Source organism: Alosa pseudoharengus, unplaced genomic scaffold, assembly GCF_046254945.1.
Source record: "Alosa pseudoharengus isolate Yale_2024_CS ecotype anadromous, Long Island Sound unplaced genomic scaffold, YU_APseudo_1.1 YU_APseudo_1.1_scf_3, whole genome shotgun sequence".
Taxonomy (NCBI): domain Eukaryota; kingdom Metazoa; phylum Chordata; class Actinopteri; order Clupeiformes; family Clupeidae; genus Alosa; species Alosa pseudoharengus.
This window is the reverse complement of record NW_027468718.1, coordinates 17,366,694-17,383,367: the sequence shown is the minus strand read 5'-3', so window position 1 is coordinate 17,383,367 and position 16,674 is coordinate 17,366,694. Positions and strand designations below refer to the sequence as shown.

At 47.7% G+C, this 16,674-nt stretch overlaps 1 protein-coding gene across 1 annotated transcript in view; it reads left to right on the top strand.

Annotated features, from left to right (window-relative positions):
- Positions 1–1,227: 1,227 nt before the first annotated feature.
- The window catches only part of klf12b (Kruppel like factor 12b), a 53,477-nt gene continuing 38,030 nt past the window's right edge, over positions 1,228–16,674 (top strand). The window contains exon 1 of the mRNA XM_076263400.1: positions 1,228–1,317. The gene's annotated coding sequence lies outside the window, so the exon portion shown is untranslated. The remainder of the gene's footprint in view (positions 1,318–16,674) is intronic.

The following is a 16,674-nucleotide window of genomic DNA, read 5'->3' as shown; positions in this document are numbered from 1 at the left end:
TTCACCCCCCCCCCCCCCCCCGTCTCCACGCCACCGTAGAATGGCGTGGCTGTAATCCATGATGCGCAGCCGTCAGTTGAGAGCGATCCCATGCACACACACTCACACACACATTTTGATATCATATTGAAAGGTACTTCTTCTGTTTTTTCTTCAAGAAACCATGAATCACTACTCAATAGGTCATCTAAGATCACCAGTGCACAGTCTTCCCCTTGCATACAGCACTTACCAAGCCATCACTTGTAGCCAACACTCATCCTACAAATAACATACAGTAGGCTCCTAATCTCTCACTCACAGTGTCTACAAACACCAGGAATAATACATGGAACATAGTCCATGGAGTATCTCTATGACCATGCCAATGTCAATAATGACATTGAAAGATGCTGATGTATATGATTATTTGGAGGTGGGCAGCTAGGTATAAAGCTATAATGTTGTGGTTAAGCAGTAGATGGTGCTTCTCACGGAGGCAACCCCCCCCCCCCCCACCCCCAACTCTTGATAGAGCAAGGTCTATCAGGAATGCAAATTAGCCCTTGCTTCCCATACATTAATTAGGATTCTATGGGGACTTTGGTGGAGTCTTGTCATCATCACGTTTCCTCTCTTATATTGGTGCATGTATGATATATGGTATCTCTTCCATATGAATTAGATCTTGCGTTTTATTAAAAACATATCAGATACATTACATATTTCAAATGCTAATTATATAATGTATCAGGTTCACTGAATTTAAATATGGGTGTCATATAAACAGAATGAGACACTTTGTTTAGATAGCCTACTGCTGTAGTAGATGGACAGTAGGCTACTGATTTCCCACCCTGGCTTGTGGTTTCACTCTCTCCCTTTCTCTCTCACCCTCTTTCCCCCTCTTGTTCCCTCTACCCCTTTAAACCGGGAGGTACCGCTCACACACTGTGTACCCTAGGCGCAGCTCGGAGAGCTTGAAGCAGACATGTCGGAAACCTCCCGCAAGGGGCCCCGTGTAATTCGATGCATGCTGTTAAAGCTTAGAGTATATTGTCTTCTCTTGCTTATGAAGCCTCCACCCACTGGCCCACCCTACATTTAGTGGATCATGTGACTGTGGTAAGTCATTTGCAAGTACAACAGTTCTCTGTGAGCCCTCATTCATTTCCTGCGAACTGCGAGGAGCAGCTGAGCGGCATAGAGGGAGGGAGTCAGAGAGCGCGAGAGAGAGAGGGAGCGAAAACGAGCGCGCGCAGGAGAGAGAGAGAGCGAGAGAGAGAGAGAGCGGACTGTATAAGGAAAACAGTTTACCGCTCTGCAGCTTCTGACAAGGTCTGTATGGTTTGCTCTGCCGTGTTTCCTGTTTTGTTTGTGTGTTTTGTGAGTGTTTGTCGGTGAGTCTATTCCAATTGTGCATCTCGTTCAGCTGTCATTGTAGTGTCAAACCAGATGACAAGTCATACGGTGGTCCTCACGGCTGCGCGTCAGTGAGATAAGGTGGTCTTAGAAATCGTGACAGTTGTTTTCCGTTTCTCCGCGTTAGTTCTTAACACTGAAACAGCAATAACGGACTTTTGTTGTAGCCTACGCTTCTGAGCTGAGGATTTTATAAACGTTCTGTATGCATACCACATAAACCATTAGTAACAAACCCTGTGATTTAGGCCTATAATGCAACGGCTTTTTTGTACCGCATGTTTCATCAACTTGTCTCTGTTGGCCGGCTTAAGTCCATTTTTCTCAATTAAATATTGACAGTCTGTCAGTGAGGTGCGCTTTGAGCTGAAAGAGTGAAAGAGGGCAGGCGTGCAAGGAGCTACTGTTCATCACGCAGTGTCACTGAAAAAAAGTTTTATCATTGGCATATGGGTCTGGTTGTGTCTTTTGAGCGAGTTTACGCGAACGTGTATTCAGTGTCTGCGCCTCTGCAAGTAATATGCTCCGTCGTACCGGAAGAGCGGTTTATTAGACCGCTCTCTGAGCTGCGCGCAACGGGTTAAATATTTGGAGGCTCCGGTGGCTCGGGAAGGACACCAGGGGGTGGGAGGCGTGGGGGTGGAGGTGGGGGCGGGTGTTGCATGGGTGGTGTCTTGGGTGTCATCTGCGCCGCTCGCACTTCCAGTGGAATAGTCATTGGTATTGATGGGTGGCTGTCACTCGCAGCCCAGCGCAGCGCTCTGGCGAGGGGCTGGACCGTGGCTGTTATTTTCAATTAAAGTGGACCTGGACGAAGCTGACAGCAATGGCATTTGTATGTAGGGAGTAAGGGGAGTGTAGACGTCTGTGTGTGTGGGTGTATGTCCAAGGCTGGTGGTGGTGGTGTGTGTGTGTGTGTGTGTGTGTGTGGGGGGGGGGGGGGTAGCATTAAAGTGTGTGGGAGAGACTATATGGCCTACCACAGTATATGATGTAGAGGTGTATGTGCATGTCTCTCTCTGCATGTGTGTGTGTGTGTGTGTGTGTGTGTGTGTGTGTACTATGTGTGTGAGGAGGGGTGGGTGAGTGTGTGTGACATGGAAAGTGTGTCCTGACCTCGGCGACTCTACCCTGTGCCAAGGCAAGACCCTTTGCCTTTAACTGTGTGACAGCCAGGGTCTGAGCCGACCCCCTGCAGCTCAAGGGTATTCAGTCCAGGGAGATTAGGTCCTGTTTAACTTTCACTCTGAATGTGTTTAAGACTGAACAGACCCCCCTCTTCCTCTGCAGCCCTTTTTTTGGGGGGGGGGGGGGGGGGGAATAATACACGCTGAGGAATGTCTTGGCATGTGGATCTTGGTATTAAATGCACCAGGGCTTTTACATGCTCTGACTGTATGTACCACATATGGCCTATGCTACTCACTTAGGTTTAAAGAAATTCTTGTTTTATTACATATTAAAGGAAAAAAGGGTCCTAAAGTGCCATATGTTAGACAGCTCTGGCGAAAGCCATTGCAATCGTATGAATTTAGTGCTGTTATTAAATGTAATAGTGTATTGATCCTTAGGAAAGAAAGAAACGGAAAAAAGACTGGGGGGGGGGAGAAACAATTCCTTCCCTCTGCTGTTGCGCTGCCTTGCCCTGCCTGCCACCCGAGCTGTATTTGGGGGGGTGAGATGTAGGCAGTGGGGGATTTTGTTCTAGGCTTCCAGATAACAATCAAGCAGGTAGAGGGCTCGATGCGGGTAGCCAATCACACAAGGCAGGGCTATTGCCTCATCGGGAGGCTTCAGTGGAGGCCATTAAAGAGCGCCTGCTGGCCTCTCCCACCGTTATGAAAGCCCTGTTCCTATGGCCACTTGTGGAAATGGTGTGAGGGCTGGGTGTGAGGGCATGGACGTTTTCAAGGTTAACGCTGAGTGCACACACACACACACACACACACACACACACACACACACACACACACACACACACACACACACACACAGGTAGCGGCCAGCCGCACAGGTGGGCCAGGGCCGCTTTTCAATAATTGATGGGCGCTGTCTGAGAGGTGGACTGGGCCTGGCTGGGTCGAATAGGGCTGGGAGCAGCTGGCCATGTCCCTGAAAAGCATGTGAGTGTGTGTGTGTGTGTGTGTGTGTGTGTGTGTGTGTGAGAGAGAGAGAGAGAGAGAGAGAGAGAGAGAGAGCGTATGTGTGTGTGTGGTTATTTTCCCGAGACTTGAGCACGCTGTGGGGCAGGGCCAAAGGCAAGGGGCATTGTGGGAGTGTGGGGAGCGGCCCCATCTGTGTTGGGCATGGCCTCTGGCCACCGACGGGCCCTCAGCGCCACTGGGCTCCTCTGCTGCTGTCAAGTCAACAGCCTTTCATCGGGCCACAGGAGTTGTCCATGGGTGACACACACAGATGCAGTCACACAGTCACTCAAACACACACACACACACACACACACACACACACACACACACACACACACACACACACACACACACACACACACACACTTACACACATGACTTGTGTGTGAGTCTGGTCAGTCATAAAACATGAGCTTACAAAAACAAACAGATTCAGCAGTCATTATGGGTCTGCAGTTGAATGGATTTACCTGTTCATGTTATTTTTCAGCAGAGACAGTGATAGGAAGCTAAGGCCCTGTTTAGACGACAACGAAAACGATACAACTGGTGATGATTTTCTGCGTTTGACCCTGTCATTTAGACGCAAACGGAGGTTTTATCCCCCTGCAAACGGAGTTTTAAAAAACTCCGGGCTGATCGTTTTTTTGGGAAAACTCTGTTTGTTTGTTTGCGTCTAAATAGGTACAGAGATTTATGTGATGAGGCGGAGATTTTTAGTCAGTTCAAAAGAGAAAGAGGAAGTGATTCGTTGCTGTTGTTGATTCTAATTGGCTAACATGGGCTTGAGCTTCTTCTTACACTGCCACGTACAGGTTTGGCATGCTCTTGAAGGCATATACCCGGGTTAGTGTAAAGGAAAACTTTTCTGAAAACTGACAGGTGTGCACGATGTTATTTTTTGAAAACGGAGAGGGTGAAATGTCCGTTAATGAAAATAGCCGGCCACGTGTAAACGTAGCATAAATCTATTCATGACTGAGAGAAAAAAAATCAGTTTTATCTGCAGCTTTCCCAAGAGCTTTGTCCATGTTCCTCATTAATTATAGATCATATTGTTAGGCTTAGTCACATAATTTTCCCTTTGGAAGTTTTTTTTTAATACAAAAATGTAATTGAAAAGCCTCTGACTAAAGCAGTGACAGTGTAATAAATGCACAATAAAAGGATGTTAGGTAGCCCCTGTGCAAGTGTTGACACAATGCTTTTAAATGATTGATTTATTGGGAGTATAGCGAACGCCAGTCCCTTATCTTTAGACATTCCCCCACTCTGGATGCGTCGTGACACAGAACATCAGAAAAACAGCTTCGGCACGGCTGAAATCGCCATTGTTATCTCCTGTGTCATCTTCATCATCATCATCACCATCACCATCACCAATATAGAAATGGCAGCGCGGTGCTCGCGCGGTGCCGACGATGACGAGCTGTTCTGTATTGTAGATGACTGGGTGTCAAAGGTCTCGGGGTGAGTTCTGGGCCCTGAGGGTGGGGGTGTTGATCGGAGTGGGGTTGCTGATGAGGCTGGGGTTGGACTGAGTTCTGGGCCCTGAGGGTGGGGGTGTTGATCGGAGTGGGGTTGCTGATGAGGCTGGGGTTGGGGTGAGTTCTGGGCCCTGAGGGTGGGGGTGTTGATCGGAGTGGGGTTGCTGATGAGGCTGGGGTTGGTGGGGGCCGTGGTAGGGGGGGGGGGATGTCCGTCACCACCCTGCTTGCCCTGTGCTTATTTGGACATTTGCTAAGTTGACAAAATGTTCTCTGGCATGTCCTCTGGTGTGTTCAACCCTTGACCCCTTACGCAGTCCAGCCCAGGCTTGTTTACCAAAGCTGTGTTTAATGTGTGTGCTGGAGAGACTGTCAGTGTGTGTATGTGTGTGTGTGTTTGTGTTTTTATGTGTGGGTCTATCTGTGTGTGTATGTGTATGTGTACTACACCCAAGAAAGAGATAGCAAGAGAGAGAGAGAGAGATAGAGAGAGAGAGAGAGAGAGAGAGAGATAGAGAGGATTGTGCAAACTCGCATTTCTCTGCACAGGATGTAGAAGTCCACAGCTCGCACTTAGAGGCGGACTGATCACCCTTTAACTGCCACCATCTTCCTCTGTGTCATTAGACCGCACTCTGTTATTACGGTGCTCTGCGCTTTGATTTTTCAACCCTTTTTTCCCCCCATACACACACCTTGGGCCCTGTCACCTGTGTGCATTCACAGAGGCCAGTCGTGTGTGTGTGTGTGTGTGTGTTTGAGTGTGTGGAAGAATAACTGTGGGGGGAAGCACGAGCGTTAGCTGCTTGGGTATTGAGTAATCAGTCTCAAATGGCCCCTTATCTCCAACGCTTGAGCAGACTTCTGTTTTGAAGCCTTTCCCTCCCTGACTTCTTTCTTACCCCATCGAGGTGTTGGCTTAACATTGCAAAACAAACATTACTTTTAGAGGTCTGTTCTTTGTCATGACAACAAGAAAAGAAGATTCTGTGGTTTCTGTCAGGGCCATGTCACTAACCTGCATGATTTACACCGCGCCCTGTGGCTCAGGTAACTAGCGCCCGCCTTATCCAAACTATACAGAAACCACACCAGCGCCACCGTCAACTTGTCTTCCACCCTCCAAACACACACACACACACACACACACACACACACACTTGCACGCACACACACACACACACACACACACACACACACCACACACACACACACACACACACACACACACACTCACTCACTCACGTACACAAATACACACACGTGTCTACACAATGCCCCCCAAACTAGAGCCTTTTTCAGCTGGCTACCACTGCTCCGGTCAGCGTGAACTTTGATTCCAGTCTAAGGTCAAGCGCTTAGGGAAGCTACGCAAACAACATGTGGAATCAATTGGAACCTTGGGGGCATGGGGGAGCTCTGGGTGGCTCACAGAGACGCCGGGGAGGACCAGACCGGCCCCCACTTCGTCAGCAGGAGGGGGGGGGGGGGGGGGGGCATTCACGTCCTGGTTCTGGGTCACCAGCTCCAGTGCCGCTACTGCTTCGGGCGATTGGCCCTGCTACTGCTGCTACTGCTGCTGCCTAAAATAACAATACCTGCCTGGACAACCCCAACCCCCCACCCGACTTCATCGTCCAACCTACTGTGTGTACGTATGTTTTTGTAAGCATGTGGGGCAGGGGTACACTGAAGGAGACCCTATATGATTGTACATGTATGTGTATCAATGTGTGTGTGACTGTGTATGTGTTTATATGTCAGTGTATGTGTCTACAAGTATGCATGTGTACATGTGTGTGTGCGTGTGTTTCCGTGTTTGTGTGTCTGAGTGTGAGTGAGTGAGTGAGTAAGTGAGTGAGTGAATGCAAGAGAGAGAGAGAGAGAGAGAGAGAGAGAGAGAGAGAGATAGAGAGGGAGAGAGAGAGAGAGAGAGAGAGAGAGAGAGAGAGAGAGAGAGATAGGCTAGGGGGAGGATGTGGCAGGGAGGCTGCTTAAAGGAGCTGGCCATTAAGGGCTGCAGGAAGTGACAGGCCCCTGGAGACTGAGGAGTGGGTTATTGTGCTGATGATAATGCACTCCTTCTCTGCCACTCCTGACCTCCACCCTCCCTCTCTCTCTCTCTCTCTCTCTCTCTCTCTCTCTCTCTCTCACACACACACACACACACACACATTGTACACATGCACATACTCTCTCTCTCTCACACACACACACACACACACACACATTCACACACATGCACACATCACATACACACACGCACACATGACATACACACACACACACACACACACACACACACACACACACACACACACACACACACACACACACACACACACACACACACACACACACACACACACACACACAGACACACACACACACATACACACACACACATACACAAGCACATGCTTCCTTAGCCTTGCCTCTGCTCAGGTTATGAGCTATGAGCCTCGTTCAGACACATCTGAAATATGCCAATAATTTAATCCCCCCCCCCTCCCTCTCTCCAGCCCACCCCTATATTTGTTTAAACGGGAAATGAATGAATCTATTTAATTTGAGTCTGTTTAGACGAAACAGAGGGTAAGCCCCAGTAGAAGTCTATTGCACTGAGAATAATTGATTTGGAGAAGAGAGAGCTTGTAGCCTCGGTGCTACTTGCAGTGTCATAAATCCCCCATGTGTCAAAATGTCAGCACTGAATCAGATAATGAGTTTATATTTTAGCGCACTACTAGGATACATGATTTAATTACAGTCTATAATTCACTTCCAGGGTTACAGTAATAATACTAATTACTTTCCCATTCGCTTGCTTAATATTATGGATTTAGTTTACAGCTCTTGTTTGTTTATACAAAACCTGCTGCTGTTTGTGTGTACAATATGTGTGTGTGTGTGTGTGTGTGTGTGTGTGTGTGTGTGTGTGTGTGTGTGTGTGTGTGTGTGTGTGTGTGCGAGAGACAGACTAGAGAGAGCTTGTGTGTAAGAGAGAGAGAGAGTGTGTGTGTGTGTGTGGTGTCTTCTGTGGAGTAGTTTTATACCTTTTTATTTGACAGCTGGTCTGGGTAGGCAGATGGTTCCTGAAAAATTTAGCACTGGCCACCTTTAAACGGATTTGTTCTTCCTTCAAAGGCAAAGAGCAGCTGCAGCATCCACCCAAAGCTGGGAGAGAACCGCGCTCCTCCTCCTCCTCCTCCTCCTCCTCCTCTTCTTTCTCCTACTCACGTTGGCAGCAGGTTCGTTTGTTTTGCTTGTCAATCAAGTGAGGCCACAGATCCCGGCCAACGTGACTGCCCAGCGAACGGTGGAGATTTGAGTTTCCTAGTGACGTGCCCGCTTGTGCGCTGTGACACACCCACCTGTTTGTTCTCGGACGGACAGTGCACACGCTCAGAACCGGGCTGTCCCCCAGCTGGACCTAATGCTTACGCCACATCAGGTGGAGAGGAGGAAAACAATTAGCACTTCCTTTTCCACGTGCAGAAAATAGGGCTCGAGCTATTGTGAAACACATGACAGGGAAATGAAAAAGAGGGAAAAAAAAGAACGCTAAAAAAAACAGACAACAAACCAAGTCCCTAACTCAATAGCAGATGACACAGCCTTGCTCTAACGCAGTCGATGGAGCCACTGTGGATGTTTCACATCCGTGACAACAAGCTCCGGCTGTCAAAGCTTCACCGACCTAATGACATTGACATGAGCGATGTCAGCGGGCAGAATTTAGTGAAGATTGATTAACGACATGGAGTTAATGGGACAGCTTTGATCTGGGTATTAATCACCCCGGGAGGCCTGCCATAGACTGACTCTCTCTGCCCTGCGCGCGTGTGGCCATTATGGGAGTGGTAATGGCAATGTTATTATCTTGTATACGTCAACCTGCAGTACGTCATTAGCGTTTTATGTAGTAGCCAAAAGTGATATATTGCTGTCAGATACTAAATTAGAAAGCACATACAGTTTTCACATCTTTAAGACTATCAGTGGTTGCGATCAATGGGAGTGAGAGATTTGCTTGCTTTTTTTTCATTTTTAGTGAGAGAGAAAATCCTCTTTGTAGCCTATGCTTTTCTGTCAGGCTGTGCAAAGAAAGCTAAAGCTTTTACTACCGATGAGAGGAATGTCGGCTAGAGACAAAGGTGACATGTCGTTGCCTCCCCCCCCCCCCGCCCCCGCCTTTCCCTCCACTCTACACCTCCACCTCATCCACTCTCTTAATTATTCTTCAATTCTCCCTTTCTCTTTTCTCCTCTCACTCTCTCTTCTCTCTCTCTCTCTCTGTCCATGCTTGAAAGGAAGGAGTAAATAAATGGAGTAAGAGCAGTGTCAGTGAGTGCACATTCTTTATTGATCTCGGATCTCGGAGAGAGAGGTCGCCTCTCTCTCTCTCGCCCCGAACTCCTGGAACGGAACGCCGGCTTTCCCACTGAGGCCTCGCCGCAGTGATCAATCTCCCCGTTGCCACAGCGGCGGCACCTTTTCCGACCCCACCACCACCAACCCCACCCCCTCCACCTCCACCTCCAAGCCCCCCCCACCCCCCTCGCCTGTCTGCCTGCCTGCCTGCAACCCCCCCGGTGCAATTGAGGTTTTTGTGTCAGGTCTATTTTAAAGCACAGCCTCTGAGACCACTGCTCTTTAGTACAGGGGGGCTGGTGGCGGAAGGGGTTGGGGGTTGGTGCACTGCTAGGGGTCATCGCTGTCTGTTTTTGGATACAGCCCACCACAGTGAAGAGGTTGCTTATTGTGTGTGTGTGTGTATGTATGTGTGCTTGTAACACACTTTGTAGGTGCGCCTGCATGTGTGAAAGGGTGTATCTACTGTAGTTGTGTGCAGGTGTGAGTCAGCGTGTCATTATGTACGGACATGTGCGTGTGTGTGTATGTGTGTGTGTGTGTGCGCGCGAGTGTGTGTGTGTGTGTGTGTGCACGTGAGTGTGTGTGTGTGTGTGTGTGTGCGAGTGTGTGTGTGTGTGGACACCTCCCACCCTTCCGCTACTGTTTATGGCCATGATCACACAGATCAACATGGAGTCAGAGCGCCAGCCGGAATAGATATCTCTATAACTCCTCTACCTTCCCTCAGCTGCCTCGGAGCTCACGTAGGACTTTGGTGTGTGTGTGTGTGTGTGTGTGTGTGTGTGTGTGTGTGTGTGTGTGTGTGTGTGTGTGAGAGAGAGAGAGAGAGAGAGAGAGAGAGGGAGGAACCATGGAGGCTTCTATAGATATATTGAGTCAAATGGCTTTTTAGACACTGAAGAGCGGGCTTGAATGATGCCTTCATGTGGTCTCTGAAGTGCCAGTTAGTTAGCTATAGAAATGTGTGCGAGAGATAGAGAGAGAAAGAGAGAGAGAGAGATAGAGAGAGAAAGAGAGAGAGAGAGAGAGAGAGAGGGAAAGGAAAAGGAGAGAGGAGGAAGAGAGAAAGAGTAAACTCACGAGTGGGCGGGTGAGAGATCGTCTGAGTGCTCCTGCATGTAAACGAGGGAGCGACCGCGTGAGTGCATAGGTCTTGCAGCCAAGAGAAACGATATGGAGAGAATGGAGAAGGGCCAGAGAGAAAGGAGGGATGTGAACTAGAGAGCAAGCAGGTGAAGTGAGGGAAGGAGGGAGCCAGGGAGGGAGAGTGTGCCAGTGAAACAGTGAGTAAGTGAGTGAGTGAGTGAGTGAGTGAGTGAATGAGTGAATGAGTGAATGTATAAGTAAATGAGTGAATTAGGCCTAGAAAGTAAGTGAGAAAGTGAATGTGTGTGAGTGAATGAGTGAGTGAGTGAGTGAGTGAGTGAGTGAGTGAGTGAGAGTGATAAAGTGAATGTATAAGTGAATGAGTGAATTAGGCCTAGGAAGTGAGTGAGAAAGTGAATGTGTGTGAGTGAGTGAGTGAGTGAGAGAGATAAAGTGAATGTATAAGTGAATGAGTGAATTAGGCCTAGAAAGTGAATCTGTATGAGTGTCTGTGAGTCAGTGAGTGAGTGAGTGAGAAAGTGAGTGAGTGAGTGAGTGAGTGAATGTGGGGCAGAGGCAGAGAGTGAGTGAGTGAATGAATGAGTGAGTGAGTGAGTGAGCAGGTCTGTTAGAGACTGCACGAATAGGAAAGTGTGTCTCGATGTTATGCACAGTGGCTGATGTTGCCGTGTAGGTGGGGTGGCGGTGGTGGCAGAATCAATGCGCGTTCAACCTCAGGCGTAAACACACCCACACGACCGCAGCCCGTCCCTCCTCAGAGCGTCACTATCCCTGTTGCACTTCAGACGGGAGGCCTCAGTGACCAAGCCTCTCACGGAAACACCGATGTCGCTGGGGCTGCTGGAGTTCAAACGCAAGTAGGCAGCCAGGCAGACAAGCAGGCAGGCAAGCATGAGGGTGGAGTGCAATCAGAGGTCACTGCCACCCCCCCCCCCCCCCCGCCACCCCCCCCCCCCCCCTCCACACACACATGCTCTTTCGGTCACAGATTTAGCAGAGGAACTGAGTCGCAGGAAGCCAGACGCCTCGGTCACAGAGGAGAGAGAGAGAAGGCCAAACCGCAAAAAGCACAAGCCCTGGCGCAGTTTCACTTTGACTGTTTGTGCGGGGCATCCCGCGTGTGAGCTCACAGACGTGCTTCTCCTTTTTAAAAGACTTGCTTTTTTGCAAACCTGAGGCGGCCCCTCCTCAGTCACACACACACACATGTGTGCACACGCACACACACTCGCATACACATGCACACACTCACACACACACACACATGCACACCAGGGTCGTAACCTTGACTGGTGCACCACAACATCTTCATGCGTTCATTGTGTTTCACGTTTCTCCGAAGCACTTGTTGACAAAGCTGCCCGCGTTGTAAGTTTCAGCTCTAAGTGTGTGAGTTGCCTCATTTTATTTTATTTTATTTGTCAATCCCCCCTCTTCTGTTTTATGTAAGTTAGCCTTACCTGTGAAGCACTTTGGGTCAACTGTTGTTGTTTTAAAGTATAAGTATAAGTATATATACTCTTTTGATCCCGTGAGGGAAATTTGGTCTCTGCATTTATCCCAATAAGTGAATTAGTGAAACACACTCAGCACACAGTGAACACACAGTGAGGTGAAGCACACACTAATCCCAGCGCAGTGAGCTGCCTGCAACAACAGCCGGGACAGCCGGGACAACTCGGGGAGCAGTTAGGGGTTAGGTGCCTTGCTCAAGGGCACTTCAGTCGTGCCTACTGGTCGGGGTTCGAACCAGCAACCCTCCGGTTACAAGTCCGAAGCGCTAACCAGTAGGCCACGGCTGCCCACCCCAATGCGCTAAATGCGCTATATAAATAAATAAAGTAACTTAACTAATCCACTGGACCTCCAGCTGGGCTGTTTGGCTCTGAGGCTCCTCCACTCCGACTTGTTCAGCATCTCACTAAAAGCCAATGGAGACATCAGATGATGTTACAGGACCTTCAGATGATGTTCAAATGATGTTACAGAACCTGTTACTTCACACACTCACACACTGTATTTTTTATTTAAATATATTTTCTATTACAGTTTTTTACAATTGTTTACACACGTTTTCAAAACTCTGTGTATATTTTTCAAAACTCCACACACAAAACCCACAACTGCTCACACAAAATGCAAAATGCCTCAAATCTCCAGCAAAATGACACACAACATTCAAAATGTCAAAAACACATGTTTAAAGCAAACATTCGCCTCACATTACAAACACTTTTGTCATAATATGACATTTTGGATACATCATGTACACACTGTTGCTCAAAACCTAAAGCTCTTCTGTCTTAGGCTTTCTATATGTATTTCCATACAAGAGTGAAAGTTACGGCATCAACAAAGAGAAGTTGAAATACACAGTAAAAATGCAAGCAATATTGAAACCAAAAATAGTGATTTTTCCCAAGTAATTTGCTGTTGTGAATACAGTATTTTACAGCAAACAAGAAAAAAAGCAAAGAAGAATACAGTGACCACCAGATGTACGTGGAGTTTTGAAAACACTGATTTTTTTCTTCTTCTAAAGACAAGTGTGTGTGTGTGTGTGTGTGTGTGTGGAGGAAGTGGGGGGGGGGGGGGGGGGGTCGTGTACAGTATGTATTCATAGGCCTATAGACCCTTTCAACTGCAGAAACAAACAATTCTACAGTAAGCGTTCCTAAGGCATTTCTGGAGGCACAGAAAAATGTATTGAGTACAGTAATGGTACTGTAACATGGAGACAAACAAAAATAGAGTAAAAAGACAAATTTTACATAAAGTCAACTTTTTGTAGAACATTACTGTAAGCTAAAGTCCGATTGCTGTATTTTCTCTATTTTTAAAGTATCTGCATTGGTTCTGAATATTTCAACCGGAAATCCTCTAGGAGCAGATTGAAAGGGTCTATACCTATATAGAGAGTATATCTATTCATAGACCTATACTAAGGCAATGATTGGATGGTGTTCAGTAAAGTAAAGAGTGTTTGCACATGTGAAGAGAAAGAGTGAAGCACTGGTGATTTAGTGTGGCATTTTGATGGGTTGTGTTTGAAGAACGAAATCTAGTTACTTCCTGTTAGATTTTTGTGTGTTAGGTAGAAAATTGTGTGTGGTGTTTTGCAAAATGTGTTTTAGTCAATTGAAAACTGAGTCAAACACTGAGAATTAGTGTATGGTTTTGCAGATTTGGTGTCGGGTTATGATGTTTAGAGGACATGTTTAGAAAATTGTGTGACAAGCAAAGATTTAGTGTGTAAGCAGTTGAAAAAAACTGTAAACAATGGTTTATGTTTAACCATGTTGATATTTGACATATGCTTGTCAGTCTCACAGTAAGTCAGTCTTGCTGATTAATTGTTCACAAGTCATAATACTTTAACTGAATTATTTTGTTAAAAGTTTACATGTTCCTCTATATTTCTTGCCCTCCAATTTGGAGGATTCAGCACCTTTTGCCACTTTGACTGAGTTCCTTGGGTTGAGTGCCTTGGGTTGATCTAAGCTGTTTAGGGCATGATGGGTGTGTGTGTGTGCCCGTGTGTGTGTGTGTGTGTGTGTGTATGTGTGTGTGTGTGTGTGTGTGTGTGTGTGTGTGTCTGTGTGTGTGTGTGTGTGTGTGTAGGTGTGTGTGTGTGTGTGTGTGTGTGTGTGTGTGTAGGTGTGTGTGTGTGTGTGTGTGTGTGTGTGTGTAGGTGTGTGTGTGTGTGTGTGTCTGTGTGTGTGTGTGTGTGTGTGTGTGTGTGTGTGTGTGTGTGTGTGGAAGGGGGGCAGCAGAGGAGGACGTGAGCTGTATCCGGCGACCTCATCCCTGCAGGATTACTGACACAGGATCCCCCTGGCGCAGAAATAGCTGGAACTCAAGGGCAATCCGTCGGAATATCACAACTTCCGTGAGCCAGCGTTCCCTGTCACCTTTTTTCCCCTCGCTAGGAACAACCGGGTGAATGTTTACTTAGACTGATCCTTCTATTAATGGACTCCTAGTTCCTATTAGGTGTTGTGTGTGTGTGTGTGTGTGTGTGTGTGTGTGTGTGTGTGTGTGTGTGCATGTAGGGAGGGGTTGAATATTAGGTGACATGCTGTGTGTGTACTGTATGTGTGTGGAGGGGTGCTGAGGGTATGCTACTTCTGGGGATGCTGTGTGTGTGTGTGTGTGTGTGTGTGTGTGTGTGTGTGTGTGTGTGTGTGTAGTAAGTAAGAGAGAGAGGCTCTGTGTTCAGGGCAGTCCCCAGCTGTCAGGACTCTTATTGGGCCTCTTTCACGCGGCCTCTTCCCAACTGGTTGTGAAAGCCTGTGAGCGATAAGGCTTAGAGGGCTTTCGGTTCGCTTTGTTTTTGTGCCTCCCTCTTCTTCTATTTTACCCCCCCCCCCCCTCTCTCTCTCTCTCTCTCTCTCTCTCTCTCTCTCTCTCTCTCTCTCTCTCTCTCTCTCTCTCTCTCTCTCTCTCTCTCTCTCTCTCTCTCTCTCTCTGGTGGATCGCTTTGCATACGCCCGCCAACATGAGTGAGCGGAGGACTAAATTGACTCGTCCCCCAAAATATCCCAGCGCACCCATCACTCAACAGGGCATAGTAGCCCCGTGAGACAATCCGGGAGAGACGGAAGGAGAGAGCGAGGGGGGCGAGAGAGAAAAACAGGGAGAGAGAGAGAGATATGGAGAGAGAGAGAGAGAAAGAGTGAGAGAGATAAGGAGATAGAGAGAGAGAGAGAGAGAGAAAGAAAGAGAGAGATAAGGAGATAGAGAGAGAGAGAGAGAGAGAGAGAAAGAGAGAGGAATCCTGCCTTTTGTAATCATGTGAGCTGTCTCAGCGTCTCGGTCCCCGTCCAACGGGCCGCCTCAGAGGCTCAGCAGGGTGCGGACCGAGCGCCGCTGCATCTGTCACACTTACGGGACACCAGCACCACTGACAGGGCAGCAACAGTTCAATTTGCAATACAAGCCAGTGAATGAAATATGGAGCAGCGGTCTACATGTGTGTAAATTGCATGGGTGTGTCAATACAGTGTGTGTGTGTGTGTGTGTGTGTGTGTGTGTGTATCTGTGTGTATTTGTAGGTTTGTGTGTGTGACTGTGAGTATGCAAGGATGTGTATTTCATGTGTGCTCCATGACTGAGTATGCGGTTGTTTCTGTGAGTGTTTTAAGTGTGTGTGTGTGTGTGTGTGTGTGTGTGTGTGTGTGTGTGTGTGTGTAGTTCATGTTTACTCTGGATGTGTGTGTGTGTGTGTGAGTGTGTGTGTGGGGGGGTTCTCTCAAGGTGAAGGCTGACCCAGTGTTGATGAGTTGGACTCTATCTGTAGAGAGTAATGCACTGGTATTCCAACATCCATCCATCCATCCTTGGGCCAATTGTGAAAAAAAAAACAACGAAAAAGTGTCTCATAAGCATCCGAAAGGTCCCAGGCCACCGAGGAGAGAATGCTGCATGAAATGGAAAGTCTGAAGTCATTCACCTCGTGCCAAGAAAGATTAAACTGGAAATATGTCCACAAGAGGACATGGAAGGCAAGGACGGACTCCAAAGTGTTTTCAGCGAGCTGCAAAATGTGTGGAAAATGAATTACGCGAGGTCCACTGCAGTTCATTTTTCAATTTAGTCTTAAACCGGTTGGACGGCAGTGGCGCTGGTCAGGATGGCCTTGCTCTGTAGCCATATGTAGTAAGAAAAGCTTGTAAGAGCATGTTTGTTTGGCTCTCTGTGTTGAAAGCTTATTTTCTTATTTTAGCAGGGATCTTACAGCCGCTTCAGAAATAGGCCTGCACGTTTGCTCACATGAAGTTTTGGAGAAAAAAGTGCCCCAAACCGCACAAACGAATCTGTCACTCCGACGCTATTTTTACTGCCACAGTCTGGTCCGTCTTGCGTCTATGCTTTCTTAGAACGCGAAGAAAAGGCTTGTTGCTTTTATTTTTCTTTCTTTTTTTTTTTCCTGCTGAAAACAGAAGGAACTGGAGACTGTTTTCCCTCTACCCTCACTCTTCCCTCTCATTTCCCCTTCTCTCTCTCTCTCATTCTCTCTCTCTCTCATTCTCTCTCTCTGCTGGGGTTTGTGTTTGGCTGACTCGTCATATTTGGGTTTTTAGGGGCACATAAAAGGGAAGTGACAGTGAGGCCAACTCTCTCTCCATCTTTCTCTCTCCCTATCTCTCCCTTTC